The 19,466-nt window shown below is 44.2% G+C and overlaps 1 protein-coding gene across 1 annotated transcript in view; it reads left to right on the top strand.

The window, feature by feature from the left end:
* The first annotated feature begins 726 nt into the window (after window positions 1-726).
* Window positions 727-19,466, top strand: part of COQ8A (coenzyme Q8A) — a 68,788-nt gene continuing 50,048 nt past the window's right edge. Inside the window, exon 1 of the mRNA XM_070932426.1 lies at window positions 727-798. The gene's annotated coding sequence lies outside the window, so the exon portion shown is untranslated. The remainder of the gene's footprint in view (window positions 799-19,466) is intronic.

The raw sequence follows: 19,466 nt of genomic DNA on the forward strand, positions 1-19,466 counted from the left end.
ACAAAGAGATCTGAAAAAAATGCACTATATAAATTACGAATTGAATTTACAAGATTACAGTGCTGCCCTCCATAACTTTCTTTCCCAGCTTAACCACCATTTTTTAATTCAATCAATAAGAAGGAAGGACAGAGTCTAAGCTTCCCTGTTCCCCCTAGCAACATAAGCATCGCCTCTTATGCCCACCGAGTTGCTGCAGTATATGTGCAGGAAGGCACGTAGCTCAGATTCTGCAGCCCACCTTCTGGGAAGGCGGCCTTTGAAAGAGAAAATCCCATCTTTGCCTAATCATCCAAAGGGAGGGCTGAGCGCAACCCACCGTAAAGCCCTCGGGCTTTGTGAGGAAGCCTGAACGTGCCCTCCCGCACATGCACCAGGCCTGCTGCTTTCCCCGCCCCCAAAGGCTAGTCTACGTCCATTTCCACCCAGGGGCCTCCTGTCACCATGCGAAAAAGCTCAGCAGCTAACAGCTCAACATGGACGGGTGAAGGCAACCCTGCCTTCTTATTGGCCGAAACTTTTTCCGCCTCGGCTTTTCATTGGACGGAACGCGAACTCCACGAGTCGAGCACGCTCTCCCCGGACTGACACCTCCGTTCTCGCTCTAATCTCTGGGCGACGGAAAGGAGGCGGCTTTTGAGGAGCCAATGAAAGCGGGAGGGGGCGGAGCCTGGGGCCGGGCCTCAAACCAAGAGGGCAGGGGCGAGTTGGTAAACAAGCTCCGCGCCTCGTGGTGCCACGGGGCGGGTGTCGGGGGAACTGGCAGTCGGGGTTGGGAGCGGCGCCGTGCGGGCCGAGGTGAGCTAAGCGTTGGAGACATACGGCGCGGCCTGGCACCCATATGGAGGAGCTGGGAAGGCCTCTAATCTCTGCCCGCCTCCCGTTAGCCTCTACAGCGCATCGGTCCTATAGCGGCCTGAGGGATTCGGCCAAGGGGAAAATGGTGTCCCCATAAGCGGGGGGAAGAGAGATTTTGGCCGCGGTCGCGCGCTGCGAAGACGTTGTGCCACGTGCCGGCACTCGCAAAGAGGGTCTTCAGCTGTGCCTTGCTGGGGAGGCGGGTGAGGGGAAAAACAACCGAATCGCTGCTCCTGTGGCGCTGTGCGTGAGAAGAGGGGAGTGGGGGTGGGTGGGTGTCTGGGAAATAAAAATCGGGCTGAGCGTGCTGAGACCATCGCTTGAAAGCAAGCTTAGCTTGGGGCGAACCTTTTACGGCCCTTGAGATGCGTTGGATTCTTAAATTCCATCCGACTTGAGCCTGCTGGGAAAGTTCTAGCATAATCCGTCTGGGTGGGTAGGGCTGCACACTGGCCCGTAAGAGTTGCCTTAGGACGCAGTGTTAATCACAGGATCGGATTGACAAGCTTTCCACCTAGTCCACGTTTGAGTCAAGAACGTGATTATTCGTGGTTAATTACCACGAGACGGCAAAGCCGGAGCTAGTTCTGCGTTGAGAAGCTACAGCAGGAGGGGGAGGCGTGATAAACCTTGTGTGTATTTGTGTTTGCCTGGGCGGCAATTGCACCTCTGTTTTCGCTCCCTGCCTTATATTTCATTCATGCCCACTACCCCAAGCTCGCTTGCTCACTCCCTCTGCTGAATTTTAATGTAAAATGTTTGATATTGGTATATTTTGCTTCCTTAGGAAATAAAAAGGATTGGTAGGAAATCCTGATTCAGCATTTTATGGTTGATTCAGAATGCATCTTTTCTTTTATGTATACTGAGAGCGTATGCACCAAGGCTAATTCCTTGTGTGTCTAATCACACTTGGCCAATAAAAAATTCTATTCTATTCTATTATGCTAATAAGTGAACTCTTTAAGTATTGGCAGAGGTTAAAAAAAAAAAGCCAGAGTCTGAGCAGTTTTAAATTAGGTTGGTGAGAAATATTTACTGGGAAACTGTCTTGAAAATAAGATTTTTTAAGCCCCACACTATAGGGCAAATTATCTAAATAGAAAACAAAATGTGTCCCATATGTATGTGTATTTCCCATTTTCAGTTGATCTTTCCACATTTTATTTTTGATATTCAAATTAATTTTAATCTTTTTTTCCCCTTCTGATCCTGTGAACATTATTTAAAGACATTTTGCATGAAATGATTTTGTGTGGAATCTGCCTCGATGTGCTTAGAATAGTGTAAGATGTGCTGTTTGTGCCATTGTAATAATTCTCTTTTTGGTCTACCTCATTGGTCATGTTCTTCTGATGAGGCTATGTAGCTTCAAAAAGAGCAACATCCCAGAAAATTACTGGTCTGTCAAAAAAGTAAAATCAATTCTAAAAAAAGAAATAGCATTTAGATTTCTGCCATGAATTTAGTCTAAAATAAAAAAAAAACTTTTTAAAAGAGATAAATTATTAAGATCAATGGGCGATATTTGAATTTAAAACTTTGTTTTGTGGCATGGAAGCACAAATGTGGCAGGGCACAAATGTTCAGTGGCTACTTTGCAGAGATTGATTTTCTATTTTGTAGAAGGTTGGAATTTTTACATTTAAAATAATTAATAATAATCTTATTGCTCAATTATTCACACCCAACTGCTGAATGATGGGTGAAATCAGTGCTCCAAATTCTTAATCAATGCTCATAAATTTAACTCTAACAGAAAAAGTGTTGCAATTCTGTTGTAGAATGTTGTTGCTTTGATCACAGAGGAGTTCTAGGATTGCAGGCTGGTCATTCCTGGATTAAATCACTGTATTGAATTGTATTCATAAAAGCTAGCAGTGAAAGATAAAATTAAATATTTTAAATGAGAGTTACTATAATTGGTTTAACACTGGGTGACTGCTTATTAGAAACAATTCCAGATTCCAGTTATGCAAAGAAACATAAATTATTAAAAGTTCCAGCATAGATTTAAATGCCTGAGTAACTGTTGGTCAGGCTAAAATATTGTAAGTGCTTCTTACATCCAAAATGGTAGCCTATAGAGACCTGCCTGGTTGAAGTCCTGGAAGATTTCTGTTTATTTATGCAATTTGAGATTTGGAATGAAGGCAACTTCTCATCTTTATCAGTGTCTAACCCAGTTATTCACTTGCTTTGACTTAACAGTCTCTGGAACAAGATCTCTACTTTTAGTCCGGTGGGCAGATTTAGAATTGTAGGAGCATGCTGTGAATATTCTTTTAGAAAGGCCAATTGTATGCCCAAGTGTTTCATTCACAAAATATCACAAAGAACATGACAAACTAGTTACAAAACACTCATTTACCAGAAGGACAGGCTGGTGAGGATGCTCTTTGGGATCCCTGTAGCCTTGTATGACATGTTCAGTCACCCAGCTTATATTTGCTTTTTCCCTTGAAGGTGGATAATTTACAAAATAAAGCACTGGGCCGTAGAACACCATCACTTTTATTTTCTAACAATATTTTTTGGAAGTAAATATGTTGAAGGTTTTATTTTTCTTGGTAGTGTGCTAGCTTTTGATTTAATATATTAGTGGAAAAAATAAAGTCACCTGGAAAAAGGAGATCGGTTACTGTTTTCTAGGAAGAGACACCTCCCTGACATAGGTACCAACTTTCAGAAATACATGGCATCCTTAATCTTAAATATAAGAGGCACACATACTCTTACGACTAGCTATGTAAGTTTTTAGTTTTCATTAAAACTAAAAGTTTTTTAGTCTTGTTGAACACTTAACAGCTGACCTTAAAAAATCAAATTAAAGGATTCAAACTTTTGTTGTTTCTTACTTAGATATTAATCCATTATCCAAGATAGCCAAATAACACTCCTTATGTTCATCATAGACTTATATCTAAATACTACATGTTGGGACAAATGTTTATTTTGTATTGTTATTTTCCCCAGCAAGTTATTGGCTAGCTGCCATTGAAGATGGAACACTGATAGAAGTGTTTTAATACAGCAAAATAATTCAAAAAGTATAGGGGAATCAAAAATGTTTGTGTCAGTGCAAGAAAAAGATATAATGGCCTTGATATGCATGGCTTTAATGCCGAAATTTGTATTTATTTACAAATTAGCAAAGGGTGAATGTAATGAAGACTTAATCGGTACAAACATGGACCATCTTCATTTGACTCACCAGCATTGAGAGCAATGATCCTTGTAACTTTGAAAACTAAAATAAATCATACCTGCCAAACTTTATCTTAACACTGATATTATACATGAATTAAGAAAAACATGACCTTGGAAAGCTCTTAAAAACAAAACTACTGGTATTTGGGGAAGGGAGGACTTCTCCTTTCCAAGAACAGTTGTATACATGCAGGTAGTGATGGAATATATTTTCATATATTGGTGGCACAGTGGACTAAAGTGCTGTTAAGTAGCACTTAGCTGCCAGCTGCCTGCAATTACTGCGAGTTCAAATCTCACCAGGCTCAAGGTTGACTCAGCCTTCCATCCTTCCGAGGTAGGTAAAATGAGGACCCGGATTGTGGGGGCAATAAACTGACTTTGTATAAAAAAGAACACTGCTTGGGGGGGCCGAAAGCCCTACTAAGCAGGTATATACAAAAGTATGAAGGCTATTGCTTAACACATTGTAAGCCGCCCTGAGTCTCCGGAGAAAGGCAGCATATAAATCGAACCAATAAATAAATAAATAAATAATAAATAAATAAACAAATAAATAAATAAATAAATAAATAAGACAGTATAAAGAGGTGGAATCTTCATTTTTTTAACTTTGTTAAGAATTTTAAAAAATAAAAATTGCAAAATATGGAAGTGTTTTTTAAAATAATTTCCTGTTCTCTTTCCTGAGTTTTGCTGACTAATAAACTTATTCTATAAATCTGTTTATGCTTTGACTAGCTGTAGAAAATAGCTAATAATAGCAATATGTAAGCACTTTCATGTTATCTCTTATCAGTGATTAACTGTAATTAATATGTTTATACTGATAAAAATCCCTATGTTAACTTTATTTGCAAAACTTTGAAGAGATCATTATTTATTTAAATCTTCATAGCCTTCCCAATATCAGTGTATCCAAGGCTGGGATGCTTCAGAAACAAAGCAATAATATAAATGATTTAGGTAAATCAAAAATACAGACCAGACTACTTACACTGACATCCAGTAACTTGTCATCCTGAAACAAAATTAATGTCACCCTTGCCTGTAATGTAAGGACATTCTGTAATCTGTGTGCCATAGCTGAGAAGGCTTTCTGTCACGTCTCACATAATCTACAGCTTCCAGTAGAGGGAGTGAAGCGCCCCCTTGGCATTTCCTCATATTTGGGGTAGATATATTTATAGAAAAGCTTTCTCTCAAATACTAAGTTTCAAAGTAGTTGAGAAGAACTTCACATAGAGAGAGAGAAAAGGATGTTTAGGTGCAGTTGAGAGAATATTATTTTAGTGGGCTCTAAGAATCCAATTTAACTTGCCTGCTTCTTCATGCAGTTATAACAGAAAAAAATAAATATCCCACTTTGGCACTTGAACATAAAAGCGAGTAGAGGGACCTTGATAATTAAATCACAGAAGACAATTTAATGCGATTGATTCATGTGAAATTGGAATTAAGAGCATTCCAGTCCAGATTCTATATAACACACATGCATTTTCAATTATTTATCAGTTTTCCCGTGACACAACAATATGTTTGATAGAGTGGTTATAATGAAAGTTAAAGGGCAATTTATGTTGGTTAAACTTGTAGCTGGTTAAATTATGTATCTGTCTTAACTCTAGGAGAGTCCCTTGCTTCTGCCACCAAAATGCAGAGAAATTATTTGGGAGCTGATTATAAAGTTAGAAAAAGGATAGGCAGTTTTTGGGAGATATACAGAAGTTTACTAGTTCTCCAGAAGTCCCCCAATTCTTGCTTTTACACCTGGCCATTTATCTCCTGTTAATTTTCCTGACTCGCTGCTCAGACAATCCTACTCATGGGTTCTTCTCTTCTGATTGGTTCTTCTGAGTGCTCTTTATTTTTCTTTCTGCAGTCCTGGTCCCGCCCACTCTGCCTCAGACCGTCAGTCTTTTTCACTCAGTGGATTGGATCAGACCTGAGTGCTTTTTCTCCTAGCTAATTCTACGATTTCGCTGGTTATCTGGTTTCAGGTCTGGGCACAGCACGGAAACGGCATTGGTCGCGTTGGTCGATGATCTCTGGAGGGCTCGGGACAGGGGTTATTCCTCTGTTCTGGTCCTATTAGATCTCTCAGCGGCTTTTGATACCATCGACCATGGTATCATGCTGCACCGGCTGGAAGAGTTGGGGGTGGGAGGCACCGTGTTACGGTGGTTCTCCTCCTTTCTCTCCGACCGGTCGCAGTTTGTGTTGGCAGGGGGGCAGAGGTCGACCTCGAGGCCTCTCATTTGTGGAGTGCCGCAGGGATCGGTCCTCTCGCCCCTTCTGTTCAACATTTATGTGAAGCCACTGGGCGAGATCATCCGTGGCTTTGGGGTGAGATACCACCAGTACGCTGATGACACCCAGCTGTACATCTCCACCCCAGGCCACCCCAACGATGCCCTTGAAGTGATGTCCCAGTGCCTGGAGGCTGTGCGGATCTGGATGGGGAGGAACAGGCTCAGGCTCAACCCTTCCAAGACTGAGTGGCTGTGGCTCCCGGCATCCCGATATAGTCAGTTGACTCCATCACTGACTATTGGGGGCGAGTCTTTGGCCCCCACTGAAAGGGCTCGCAATCTGGGAGTCCTCCTGGATAGGCAGCTGTCTTTGGAGGAACATCTGACGGCTGTTACCAGGGGGACCTTTTATCAGGTTCGCCTGATTCGCCAGTTGCGGCCCTTTCTTGATCGGGATTCCCTGTGCACAGTCACTCACGCCCTCGTCACCTCTCGCCTTGACTACTGTAATGCTCTCTACATGGGGCTCCCCTTGAAGAGCACCCGGAGGCTCCAGCTGGTCCAGAATGCAGCAGCGCGGGTAGTGATGGGAGCAACATGGCGCTCCCATGTAACACCACTCCTGCGCGAGCTGCACTGGCTCCCGGTGGTCTTCCGGGTGCGCTTCAAGGTGTTGGTTATCACCTTTAAAGCGCTCCATGGCATAGGGCCTAGCTATCTCCGAGACCGCCTGCTGCTACCGATGACCTCCCATCGACCCGTGCGCTCCCACAGAGAGGGCCTCCTCAGGGTGCCATCAGCCAAACAATGTAGGCTGGTGGCCCCCAGGGGGAGGGCTTTCTCTGTGGGGGCTCCCACCCTCTGGAATCAGTTGCCCACGGAGATAAGAAGAATCCAGGACCTCAATGCCTTCCGTCGTTCCCTGAAAACCTATCTTTTTCAGCAAGCCGGGTTGGCTTAAGAAGAAATTTTTAAAATTTTTAAATCCTTTTAATTAGTCTGCGATTTTAATTTTTGGGCCAAATTTTATATATATTTTTAAATGTTTTAATATTTGTATTCTATGTTTTTTATCTTGGCTGTACACCGCCCTGAGTCCTCAGGGAGAAGGGCGGTATATAAATTCGAAATTAAATTAAATTAAATTAAATTAAAAAAATGGATTTCTGGCTTATTGACTTTAATTAGGTTATTTTTGCTATCAGAGAGCTGCGCAACGAGCTCCGGCTTCGAGCCGCCGAGCCACCATTTTAAAGCTCCGACAGACAGCTGAGAAGCGCAATTGTTAATTTTCGCCCAGCTGAGAGGTGCAACCCCTCTGATCGCCTTTGTGGTGCTGCGGGTGGCGGAGCTGGTTTCCCGGCTTGCCGGTATAACCGCCCCCACCCTCGCAGCTTCTCTTGACAGTTTGCGGCTCCAGGGTCCCTGCCCATCAGAGGCATACCCTGACGTTGGGAGACGGCATCGCAGCAGTTGAGGGTTCCCGCCATTTCAAAGTGACAGCCTAATTAGGCTGCTGGTGAGCAAGCACAGCTTTTGATCCCTTCTTATTTGCCGGTTGCCTTTAGCATTAACTTTGATGGCCTTTTAACCGACGCCTGTGCTTCCTTTGAAGCGGTTGTGTGGCGCCGCCATTTTCTGCCGCCCTTTTGCTCTGGTCGCCCTTTTGCTACGGAGGTTTCCACTGACAGCTCGAGAGTGCAGCGAAGCGTGGCATGCTGACAGAGTTCTTGCAGCCATCTGTCTCCCTCTCTCCTATTGCCTGGCTGGTGGCTAACTAAGGGAAGTGTTTTACTATTTTCTACCTTTCGTTGCTATATATATATATATATATATATAAAATTTTATATATATTTTATATATATATAAAATTGAGAGATTATATATCCTCAATATTCCCGGTTATGGCGGACTCTCCTCTGTCTTCTGACATTGAGCAGGATGTCTCCTCACTTAGGGCCCCATCACCCAAATCCGCTGGGAAGAGAAAGGCTAAGACCAGGGACATAGTTAAGGCAGCTTCCAAATCCTCACATTGTGAAGGGACAATGGACAAAGAGGCTGTCAGATGCCATAACGCCTTGGAAAGGCAGTTTAACAAGGTTAAGGCTGCTATGCAAAATGAGTGTCTCCCCGCCTTTATTTTATTTTATTTATTTCAAATTTATTTTGAACAACAAATTTACTTGTTGAGGATGATGCAGCCTCCCGCCTGCTCCTCCTGTTTCTAGCCCTCAAGGGCCCAATATTGTGGCTTGGCCACAGGGCCATATTATACTTGTCCCTCAGGGCCACGATCTAGGCTGCATTCAAGGGACAACACACCTCAAGGTGCTGTACCTCCCCAGGCCTCAAATGTTGCTCCACAGCCTTTATTGGCTCCAGCTGTGATGGCCTTAAGAACGGGGGAGTTCTGGCTTCCAGTCAGACCCTGGATCTTCAATCCATTCTGTCCCAGGCCTTTACCAGTATTTTCCAGACCGGGCTGCAACAACAGGCCCTCTTAAACGCTACAGGAGGTACATCCAGTACGCTTCCTGCTGCACCCAGGGTTCAACTTCCTCCTCCGGTCACTCATACAACCTGTCTGAGGGTTCTCCTCAAGACGAGGATTATCTCGAGGACTTTGAACTGTCTGAAGATGAGGAGAATGTGCCAGACAAACCGGCCTTTCCTGGTCTCTTCAGACCTGCCCTCTTTAAATCTCTCCTGCACAAGGCGAAGGTGGCTACCAACATGGGCAAAATACTTGACCCTGCTTTGTCGTCACAGGAGCAGCCCAACCCCAATGAGTCCTTACTCAAGTTGCCTCAACCTGACATTGACTTTGTGCCGTGTCCAGATTTATTTTCACAGGTGATTCAACGGCCATGGGAACGCCCTGGGTCTCTTTCTGGACCGACCGGACATGACAAAAGGATGTATTGCGCTGCCCCAGAACTAGACACTTTATTACAATTGCCTTCTGTGGATAAGCCTGTTTCTGGTCTCATTTCCCCTTCTGTTCTTGCAGGGGATGTAGGAGATGGTCTTAAGATGGAGGATAAGAGAGCAGAGATGTCCTTTAGAAAAACTCACCAGGCAGCTGCTTGGGCCATCCGTGCTGCAACCTCTGCCTCGTTTTTTAATAGGGCGTCGCTTATCTGGCTTCGCCAGCTTCGAGACAGGTTGCCTCCAGAAGAGGCTCGTATTCATCAGGATGTGACTAAGCTGATAGTAGCAGCCGAATACTCAGCCGATGCCTCGTTAGATGCTGCTAAGTTTGCGTCCAGAGCCCTTGCTGCCATGGTGGTTTCTCGTCGCCTTCTATGGCTTCGTCATTGGAGGGCCGACTTGAAGTCTAAATGGTGACTTACTACGGCACCTTATAAAGGATCAGCTCTGTTTGGACCGGCCTTGGAGCCAGTTTTGGTGGAGAGTCGTGATAAAAGGAAAGTACTTTCTACATCATATAGACGACCGGATCGCCGATACACCCCTTATACCCGGCCGCCCTTTCGTGGGACCCAGGACCCAGCGGGTCCTATTTTCAAAGATCTTCCACCCAGGGTCAGTACTCGTCATCGGACTGTTCCTCCTTCCGAGACCGAGGCAGATGCCAACCCGGTTTTAAGCGTCCATTCCGGGGCTCCAGATTCCGCTCCTTCCGTCGGGGCAAGTGACTCACCGTCTCCTCTCTCTGTCGGGGGAAGGCTCCAGTTATTTTACCACCAGTAGGACACCGCTTCTATGGACGCCTGGCTTCTCCGCACTATCACCACAGGCCTTACACTGGAATTCACCTCCACCCCTCCGAACCGTTTCATTCAGTGCCCCTTGTCGGGCTCTCCTCAGAAGAGGCACCTCATGGATCTAGAGATCCAACACCTGTTGGACATAGAGGCCATCGAGCTGGTTCCGGAAGATCAGGTACGGACCGGCTTTTATTCAATATTGTTTCTTGTTCCCAAGAGTTCGGGGGGTTGGAGGGGAATTCTGAACCTCAAACAACTCAACCTGTATCGGCGTTTCAAAATGCATTCGCTCCACTCCATTCTCGGCTGCATCCGGCGTGGGGATCTTATGCAATCAATCGACATCAAAGAAGCCTATCTCCACGTACCGATACACCCATTTCACAGACGCTTCCTCCGCTTCGCTTACGACGGACGGCATTTTCAATACAAGGCCATGCCGTTTGGACTATTGGTGCCATGGACATTCACAAAGCTTCTGGCGGGCTTGGTGGCTTCGTTGCGGGAGCGCTCTGTCCGCATAGTTTGTTACCTGGACGATATTCTGCTTCTATCGGCCTCCCTGCCCCAGGCACATAGGGACAGACAGACGGTACTTCACATCTTACAGAGTCACGGTTTCATTCTCAATCTAGACAAGAGCCATCTTTCTCCAACAACAAAGATTCTGCACCTGGGGGTGATAATAGATTCGCTACACGGCCGTGTTTTTCTCTCTCTGGACCGCCAATCCAGTATCAGGGACCTTGTAAACCAAGTGCTATCAAAGAACTTTGTGCCGCTTCTACTGTTATCCCAACTCTTGGGGAAGTTCATAACCTTGCATTCAGATCGTGCGGTGGGCACGCCGCCATTCCCGTCAACTGCAGTGGTTCTTGCTCCCTTTTCAACGGACAGGACAGGCAGAGGCAATTACCAAAGTTGTGGTTCCTCGTCGGGTGCGGGAGTCTCTTTGCTGGTGGGTCTCTCCCGCTCTTCAATCCGGAACTATTTTTCTCGAGCCTCAGCGGGTCACGATTATCATGGATGCCAGCCTATATGGCTGGGGCGCCCACCTGGATTTGCTTCTTGCGCAAGGAATTTGGTCCCCTCTGGAACGACAACACAGTATCAACTGGTTGGAGCTCCGTGCAGTGCGGTTGGCATTGACTCAGTTTCTGTCTCAGATACGGAACAAACACGTTCTCATTTTAACAGACAATATGGCCACAAAGGCCCATCTCAGTCGACAAGGGGGCACGCGGTCAAAGGAGATGATGGCGGAGACTGAGAGACTGATGTCTTGGGCGGAACAGCATATCCTCTCCCTGAAAGCGGAACATATTTCAGGCAAGTCCAATCTCCAAGCGGACTACCTCAGCAGGGGTCGCTTGGATCCATCAGAGTGGCGCCTGAGTCCTCAACTGTTTCAAGAGATTTCAGTCAGATTCGGGACGCCAACCGTTGATCTGTTTGTGACGTCTCAAAAGGCGCATCTTCCTCGGTACTTCACCCGTTTTCCTTCACCAGGCGCAGAAGGACACAACGCTGTCCGCTCACAGTGGCCCAAAGGTCTCCTCTATGCGTTTCCCCCGGTTCCGGTAATTCCGAGATTGATCAGGAAGCTGCTTCTGGAACAGGCAGACCTTCTACTAGTGGCGCCTCATTGGCCACAGAGAGCTTGGTTCGCCGATTTGATGGACCTATCTGTGGAAGCACCATGGCGCATTCCTCACTATTGCATGTCTCTGAGCCAAGGCGTTGTTCTCCATCCGGATCCAGGATGGCTCCAGTTAACCGTCTGGCGCTTGAAAGGATCATCTTAAGTAAGGATAACATCCCTTCTGAAGTCATCTCTACCATTCAAGCTGCCAGGCGGTCATCCACCGTACACATTTACAACGGTCCTGGAGAATATTTGCGCAGTGGTGTGCTTCCAACCTTGTGGACCCTACTTCGGCTTCTGTTTCAGGTGTTCTCCAATTTCTACAGACTGGATTTGATAAAGGATTGGCTCCGTCTACTCTTTGATGGCAAGTGGCAGCATTAGCTACAGTCTTGACTGGTGAGGGTCAGCAGTTGCTCTCTCACGATCGGAGGATTCGATCCTTTCTACAAGGGGCTTCCAACTTACGTCCCACAGTCATATACCGTTATCCTACCTGGGATCTTCATCTGGTTTTACAAGCTCTCACTTTGGCTCCTTTTGAACTCCTGGGTTCGACTTCCTTACGTTATTTGTCCTTGAAGGTGACCTTCCTCCTGGCGGTAACATCGGCTCGCAGAATCTCTGAGATAGCAGCCTTTTCTATCCGTGAAAGATCTTTGTATCTTTTTTCCAGATTGTGTGGTTCTTAGGCTAGACCCAGCCTTTATGCCCAAAGTCAATTCTAGATTCCACCGGGCACAAGAAATTGTTTTGCCAAATTTTTGTCTGGATCCACGCCATCCACTTGAAAAGAAATGGCATACTTTAGACGTCCGCAGGGCTCTGCGGCGCTATATCCGACGTACCTCTTCGTTTTGGAAAACTGAGGCTTTGCTGGTGTCCTTTTTGCCTTCCTCAATGGGACAGAAGGTCTCCTCTGCTACTGTGGGGTGATGGCTTAAAGCCTGTATCTCCAAAGCTTATGAGTTGCAAGGGGCTCCCATACCGGGTGGGATCTTACCTCATTCAACACGAAGTCCTGCAACTTCTGCGGCCTGAGCTACTCAGGCCTCTATAGATGACATCTGTTGAGCGGCCACTTGGTCCTCCATTTCCTCCTTTGTTTGTCATTATTGTTTGGATGTTTTTGCTTCTGCCGACGCTTCCTTCGGCAGGCGTGTTTTACAATCCGTAATTTCCCCCCATGTTCAGGGGATGGCTCCGAGTCCCTCCCAGGAGTCGTAAGCTTGGGCATGTCCCATGAGTAGGATTGTCGGAGCAGCGAGTCAGGAAAATGGACATTGTCCTACCTGAACGTCCCTTTTATGCTTGCTGCGACGACAATCCGGCCCGTCCATCGGTCAGCCATCCCCTGCCATGGTTGGGGGTTTTTCTTTCTTTCCTTTGCAGTCTGTGTTGGAGTTTGGACGTGTTATTCACCTACTTCAGTTGGTCTTTGCCTGTTGGATACTTCGTGAAAAAGACTGACGGTCTGAGGCAGAGTGGGCGGGACCAGGACTGCAGAAAGAAAAATAAAGAGTACTCAGTAGAACCAATCAGAAGAGAAGAACACAGGAGTAGGATTGTCGTCGCAGCGAGCATAAAAGGGACATTCAGGTAGGACAACGTCCATTTTGCTTTACTGACTTAACTGTGATCACCGAAGCAGCCATCTCCTTTTATAAAACATCAGTTGAAATGGTTAAAATGAACATTTTAAATGAAATTCATAGTACTAAAACTATTTAAAAAGTACAGTTGAAGCAATGAATAATAATCCAATAATTTTTTTGTAGCAAAGATATAAAAATTCTAATTTATAATTTTAAATATAGCTTTAAGACTAATTGACAGCCCAAATTCTCACCATTCCATCTATTTCAGTGTCTAGTCTGGGCATTCCTATCATTTGACATTTTTCTCCATTTGTAAATTTTAGGTGAATTCACAAACTCAATTTGATTTTTCTGGAGGAGGAGGAGGACATCCTTATCTAGATGTAACTCTCCAGCCAGAGAAGCAGTTTCTTTACCTGTTTCGTTTTGTCTCATCTGGATTATTTTACAGCTTGTTCCAGTCCCTCCCCTCATGTCTCCCTGAGCTCAAAAATTTCACATTCTCCCTGGGAAAAGTAAATGGATGGTAAAATTGAATGTCACAGGCATAACTAGAACATTTGTGCCCAAAGTTCTGAATTATTTCCATTAGCCTTTGCATGCAGACATTTACATCCTGAAAGAGAAAACAAAACATTGTGATATATCTTGCTACTGAACATGAAGCACCTTTTCTGTTACTGGTTCCCTAGAAGGGACTGAAGCTGTGGTCACAAAGTTAACTTATGTGGCATATTTGGTGCAGGCTGCCTAAATTAGGAAGGAAGCAAAATATGCTCAGGGATTGAATACATAGCTTTGACAAAAGCTGCGAAAGGAGAAGAGTAGATGTAGCATTTTGCTTTATGACATATCAGTGGTAAATTAACATACATCCTTGAAGTATAAAATATATTAATGTATTTTTCTGTTAGATTGTGAAAAGATGCTGACTGTCCCTAAAGTTGACTATGTATCTCCTTAGCTGTTTAGGAAGAACAGTAATAAGTTCTGTACCTTCTGCCAGTTAATTGTGTTTAAATCAAGATTAAGTAGGATGCTGAATTAGTTCAGGAAATGTTCAAGTTCAGTTTGTCTTGTTCTCTGGCTTCTGTTTTGCTTTGTTTTCTGCAAATGTGGATTTATGTATTCAACCTGGAATACAGCAGAAAGTAAAATCTTTTCTTCCTAAGTGTTTAGTAGGAACTAACTCCTGCTTAACATCTAGATGACTTCTGTTGATGAGTTTAGATATATAGTGTTTTATGTCATCTCACAGTATTGCCATTAGACAAACGTAACAAATTCCACCGAGGGCTTATTCATTATTTGTGTAGAAGCAGATACTTTTTCCTGATACGTATACATTAAAATAACCCATGTTTGAGGAGCCAGTGAGAAAATATAAAAGATATTGCTGAATATGGAATTGCTTTATCTGTAATCAAGCTTCAGCAAAAAACCCACCAAACCATCTTCTGGAATATACAGTACATTTCAGAGTAACAAATACTTAAGTAATGAAAATAGGCCTAAGTACTATGTTATTCCCACTTTCCTCATTCCTGTGGTATAATGATGTTATATAAATGTCATTTTAACTGGGCATTTATTCTTGTGTTTCTCATAGCCCAAAAGAGAAATACATATAGCCCCAATAGCACAGTTCCTCTTCTCCTAACAAAAATAGAATGTTACTTTTTTAAGAGATGCCAGTAGTCCCTGTCATAATGATAAAAGCAGCTGCCACAATGCTGTTGCATTACTTTAACCAGAAAATAGACCAGTGCTTTGGCAACTGCCCACATATACCTTCTTCAGTCATTAACGTCAGAAAAGTGGACAGAGGGAGCACATGAAAACAGCTGACATAGTATTGAATCATTTTCATGTCTTGAGATATGCCCATTGCACTATGGCAGGTGCACTTGTGATTTCCATCTGTCTTTCAAAGGATTGAAGTCATGACTTGGTAAATGAAGTGACTCACACAAAGTAATTTGCTTAAAGTTTTGCAAAATGACCTTGAAATCTTGCAGAATGGCTGTTAATTATATAAGGGAGCAAACAATTTTTGAGAATGAAGCAGAATTTAAAGTATATCTGATTTTACAATCCTCTGTACATCTACAGTTATTACTGTGTTTCCCCAAAAATAAGACCCTGTCTTATATTTTTTTGAACCCTGAAATACGTGCTTGGCCTTATTGCCATGTGCTCAAAAGCCCGATTGGGCTTATTATCAGGGGATGTCTTATTTTGGGGGAAACAGGGTAGCAGCCAAAAACTTTGGGATAGCTGAACATAAAGTATTGTTGGATTAAACTAAAAATTTCATAGAACCACTTCCTGCAGGCAGATAATTATTTTAGTCTATGGTAGCCAAACAGGAGTTATTGCTTAACGCATTGTAAGCCGCCCTGAGTCTCCGGAGAAGGGCAGCATATAAATCAAATTAAAAAAAAAAAAAAGGAGTCTGGCAGGTTTTTTTTTTTCAGACTTACTTTTAATAAAAAGCATAAGGTTTCATAAATAGCAGCTCATTTCATCAGATGTATGGAATTTTGGTTGCTAATAACTGGATTTGACATGGTTTGTTTTGATGATTAAATATTTGGTGATATTGGTCTCAAGAGTTATACATTTTATTATTTGTCTAGAGATACCAGTGTACATGAGCAAATATTGTTATGTACCAGGTTTTAGAATATATTGTAATGGTTTCAGTTATGACATTGCCTGTGAGAACTTTAAAAAAATCCTAAAGCACCCACCCACCCACAATATGAAACAATTGTGGGGTTTTAACGCATAGTTTGGCTGTGTTAAATATTCTCCCTGGGCTTTAACCCTATGGCCACAACACTAACCATACTATAGTGAGAGTAGAAAAATGTATGTTGCCTATTTTTATAAAACTCTTGCGTTTCTAGTCTGTAAAAAATAAAATGCTCTGTAATGAGTGTTATCTACTGTATAGTGTGCACATTTTCTGCAAATAATTGAGCTTTATTTGACATTGAGGGAGAACTGAAATCTTACATAAATTATTTGCAGATTTGTGGAACAAAATATATTAAAACTATTAAGCATTTGTGGTTTTGAAAGTAATTTGTTGTTAGTCTCCTATAATTTATTAGATGAATAACTTAAGCTTATCTTAAAATATATTTTAGTTACATATACCTGTAGCCTGTAGAAATGATTTTTTTCTCCAGCAATTGACAGATTATGATCTATGCAAACTGTAAACCTAGGTATTTATTGCTAACTCCAAAATTACAAAAACAGTTGGGTACCATAGAAAATAGATAAATAAACAGTAAAAGCTAAGTCCTTATTTAACCTTAAGTGATTGATAATAAGTAATTTAGATCAGTCCAGCTCAAGTTGCCATCCTTTAATGGGTTGGGGGTACAATTTATGGTATCTAGTTATCCTGAAGTTGCAGACCTAATTATCTGGACATCTCCCATGTAAATTTCCAACGTTTTAGATGTAACAGGAAGTGCAAGATAAAAGGGCTTTGAATCTAGATTACTATATGTAAAGCTGCTAACCTAGTCTGTTTCCCCATTGGTTGCAGGATATTGCAACTCAGCACCAGTCAGATGAAAGGAGGAGTAACTGATTTATAGATCTGTTATCCTACTCTCAGTTTTTAGATTAAATTCTAACTGCCCATTCCTGTCTCCTAATAGTGTTCCAAAATGTCAGTTTTTGGACCACAAATGTTTTTATGCTAGTTTGCCATTCATATCAAAATACAACCAATGTTTTGGAGAAACACTGTATGGTGTAAGTAGCACATAATTAATACTTTTAACAGTTTTTTATAATAATGCATTTAATTGAATAAATTCTAGTGAGATGGGCGGCATACAAGTTTAATAAATAAATATGAATTATTTTAAATCCTGACCATCATAAATAAAGGTTCATTAATTCCAGAGATGCAATTGATGGCTAGAATTTCTCCATTGAGAGTGGAGACAGCAGCCAGGATGGGTAGCAGCAGCCAATCAGCATGAAGGACTGAGTCTATCAATCACATCAAGTCCCGCCCTTGTTGCCGGGTAGACCCGCTTTAGACTCAGTCCTTCAGCTTGATCTGGCGTGTGGGTCTTTAGCTCTACCTCATTTCTGGCTATTTAGCTTATTTGGATGTTTTTCTCTGGCTTTTTGACTTCGGACTTCTAGACTACGATTTTCCGCTTTTTCCCCTTAACGGTTGGATCGACTCCCGGACTTCTAACAACTTTGTGGTATCGTTTAGCCCTTTACTGCCCTTCTAGATAGGACACTATTTCTAACTGTAGCACCCCTGGGGGGGGGCGCTTGTCTTCCTGGTTGGATTGCCTGGGCTGGGAGGCTTCCCAGAGGGACTGGCTCTACTCGACGGCCGTTTTAGCCTCTGTTGCAATTTGGGCGGCAAATTGCTTGTATCGGCAGGTCACGCCGGCCATTTTATTTTCCCTTGCTCGCCCTCTGCAATTTTACATCGTCGGAGCCTGCGGCGGCCATTTTGATTGCCCTCAGTAGGTCTTGGCTTCTGAGTCAGGGCGGCGGCCATTTTTGTTTGCTCCTTTCCCTCCTGACGTCTCCTTGCCAGCAGAAGGTTTAGCTTCGGAGTCAGGGCGGCGGCCATTTTGTTTGCTTCTCTCCACATTGAATGCTGCTTGCCAGCAGGAAGTTTGGCTTCGAAGTGAGGGCGGCGGCCATTTTGACTGCTAATTTCGTCGTTTCTGGCCTCAATTTGACAAGAATCTCCCTTTATTCTGCTCTGCCTCTGTTTGACTATTAAAGTTACTGGACTTGTTGGATCTCAACTATAGTGCACCTGCTGATTCCACTTAGTGGCCTTACTGTTTGGACTTCCTTTGTACTTTCTACCTAGCTGTTATTGCCTCATCAAGTGCCACTTTGGACTAAAATTTGCCCATTACTACTAGCCTTTGTGGAGCTCTCGCGCCCCCTGGCTCTTTTATACTGTGACCTTGCAGACGTTTATTAGAGGGGTTTGTCCACGCCCCCCCTTATTGTCTTGGCCTGCTCACATTGACTTTGTGACCTTGTGCAGTTTCCTACGCTCCCCTTGCTATTGCACGTGAGCCCCTTGCCAGCCATTATGCCTAAGGCGCTGTCAAAATCAAAACACGGCCGTAGGGCCGGGGCTAATGGAAGTGAGCGTTCAGGCCCTCAGTCTGCTGATCAGCCTTTAACTCGGGAGGCCTCTCAGGAGCCATCCCCAGTTTTACACGAGCCTCATGCCCATCACAGACCTGATAAACAGGTCTTGATGTCCAGAGCTGAAAAAAGGAGGGACAAAGTGTTGAAAAAATTATGTGACAAGGCCAGCGCTGATCTTACCTGCACTGTCTCTCAGCCTCCTGCAGTAAGGGTGACCTCAGCACCCTCAATGCCTTCTCGCCCGGACACTCCGGATCAGATGTCACTCCAGGATTGTCCAGTGACCATCTCTACCATAAATCTCTGGGGCGCTGAGTCCTCTGGTCAGCCTGCATCCTCGGATCCGGATCCTGCGCAGGTCTCTTCTCTGTCTCCTCCTCCGACTGCCTCTGATCCTGATCCTGGGCCTGTTCATCCCACTGGCCAGCTGTCTCCGGAGCAGATACAACGCATGATTGATGCGGCGGTGCAGAGGTCTCTAGCCGCCCATTCCTGCCTTTCCAGCCGTGCGGGTTCCATGAGGTCAGCATCGCCCGTTTCTCCGGAACGGCCAACTCCTGAAAAGAGGCAATGCAGGGCTCCTGGTTCTCCATCCTGCTCTCATTCTACTCAGCCCTCAACCTTGGCGGATGCTGAGTATAGCGACTCCGGTCTCTCAGATGATGAGAATCTTCCTCCGGACCAGCCCTCCTTTACGGGGTTGTTTCCGCAATCATTGTTCAAGTCGCTTCTGTTTAAAGCTGTTTCTACGGCTCGTTTGTCCTCTCCAGTCGTTGATCCTGTGCCCGCTTCTCCAGCTGACTCATTGGATCCCATGTTTGTCGAACCTGCCAGACCAACTACATCTGTGCCAACCCCACCGCTCTTTTTGGACACAGTGAAGCGGCAGTGGTCTTCTCCTACTTCAGCTGTCCTGCCCTCGGCCAATGACCGAAGGAACTTCCAGGTGGCTTCAGAATTGGACTCCATCCTTCAAATCCCTTCTGTCGACGCGCCCATC

The sequence above is a fragment of the Pituophis catenifer genome, unplaced genomic scaffold (genome assembly GCF_029215685.1).
Source record: "Pituophis catenifer annectens isolate HBS135680 unplaced genomic scaffold, rPitCat1.0.hap2 SCAF_1, whole genome shotgun sequence".
In the NCBI taxonomy this organism is placed as follows: Eukaryota; Metazoa; Chordata; class Lepidosauria; order Squamata; family Colubridae; genus Pituophis; species Pituophis catenifer.